General features: G+C 37.6%; 1 pseudogene; it reads left to right on the plus strand.

Annotated features, from left to right (window-relative positions):
* Nucleotides 1–666: 666 nt before the first annotated feature.
* Nucleotides 667–785, plus strand: LOC134955491 (5S ribosomal RNA; annotated as a pseudogene).
* Nucleotides 786–1,261: the final 476 nt, after the last annotated feature.

Consider the following 1,261-nt stretch of genomic DNA (forward strand, 5'->3'; position numbering starts at 1 on the left):
GATATAGCCTCATATACAATGTGGGTATACCCACATCTGTTGTACAATTGCTTAAATGTGATCATTATACACATATTTATTTATATGAGATCAATGTAGCCAGGTCTATCAGGTATTTTTTGTTCCATTTATCTTTGTGTGCAGCAAGTAGCTTATAAGTGTCACAGTGTATAATGCACAAGGATCACAATTATTAATATAGTGTCCAGATTAACAGTTTATTCGATAAGGGATACTATAGTTACTTAACTCTGCCATAAGTCCTGGCAATAGAACGGTGTCCAATTCATGTATGATTTCTGGTTATAGCAATACTTGATGTCTCCACCTAGGAGAATATATGTCCAAACTCATATATGACCTATAAATCTGTCTGACGCTTGAGTTTTCCTTGGAGCTCTTTACTCCTACCAAACTTCTTATTTAAATGTAAAATAATATTAAAAATAATAAAAAAATAAATAAGATTACTATTCTTTATAAATTTTCCTACTTACTATCTTTCTGTGGACTCTCATCCGCGATCCATGACGCACGACGCCACGGCGGTGGTAGTCGTTGCGCCTTGCCTAACGGGAAAGCAGATCCACACCTTATACTCTATCTTCTTTCAAACCACAATCTTTACTGTGCTTATATAGGTGCACTCTCATTGGTATATAGTTCCTCTACTATCATACCACGCTGCTAATGCCCGATCTCGTCCGATCTTGGAAGCTAAACAGCGTTGGGCTGGGTCAGTACCTGGAGAGGAGACTTCCTGGGAACACCCGGTGTTGTAGAGTAGGAACTACTCCTTTTATTTAAAAGGCGAACACCAACAGCAGTATCACCACTAATATCCTTTTTTCCTCCCTCTGCTCTGTTACATAACAGTTCAGTGTCAGACTCTAACTACAGTAACAGATATCTAATATACGTGTGTAATCCGAGCAACTGGTCGCCAGCCAAGTGTACAACATAGATCCAACCATATTGGTTCTTTGAAGATACACCTATCACACACTTTGTTCCTTCCTTGGTCCCATCAATACAGAATTTCTGTACTGGTCAGGGGAGACGGCTGTTAGACAATCCAGTGTCTACAACCTCTCCAAAAAAAGACCAGAACATTTTTAACATTTTTTGACACTTTTTTTGATATATTCTTCATTCTCTTTCTTACTTCACATTTGGATCATAGATGGGTAACGGTTTTAATTTTGAATAATAAATGGATGTTTTAAATATCTTCCTGACACACATTTGAAGAACTTTCTTC

Source organism: Pseudophryne corroboree, chromosome 1, assembly GCF_028390025.1.
Source record: "Pseudophryne corroboree isolate aPseCor3 chromosome 1, aPseCor3.hap2, whole genome shotgun sequence".
Taxonomy (NCBI): Eukaryota; Metazoa; Chordata; class Amphibia; order Anura; family Myobatrachidae; genus Pseudophryne; species Pseudophryne corroboree.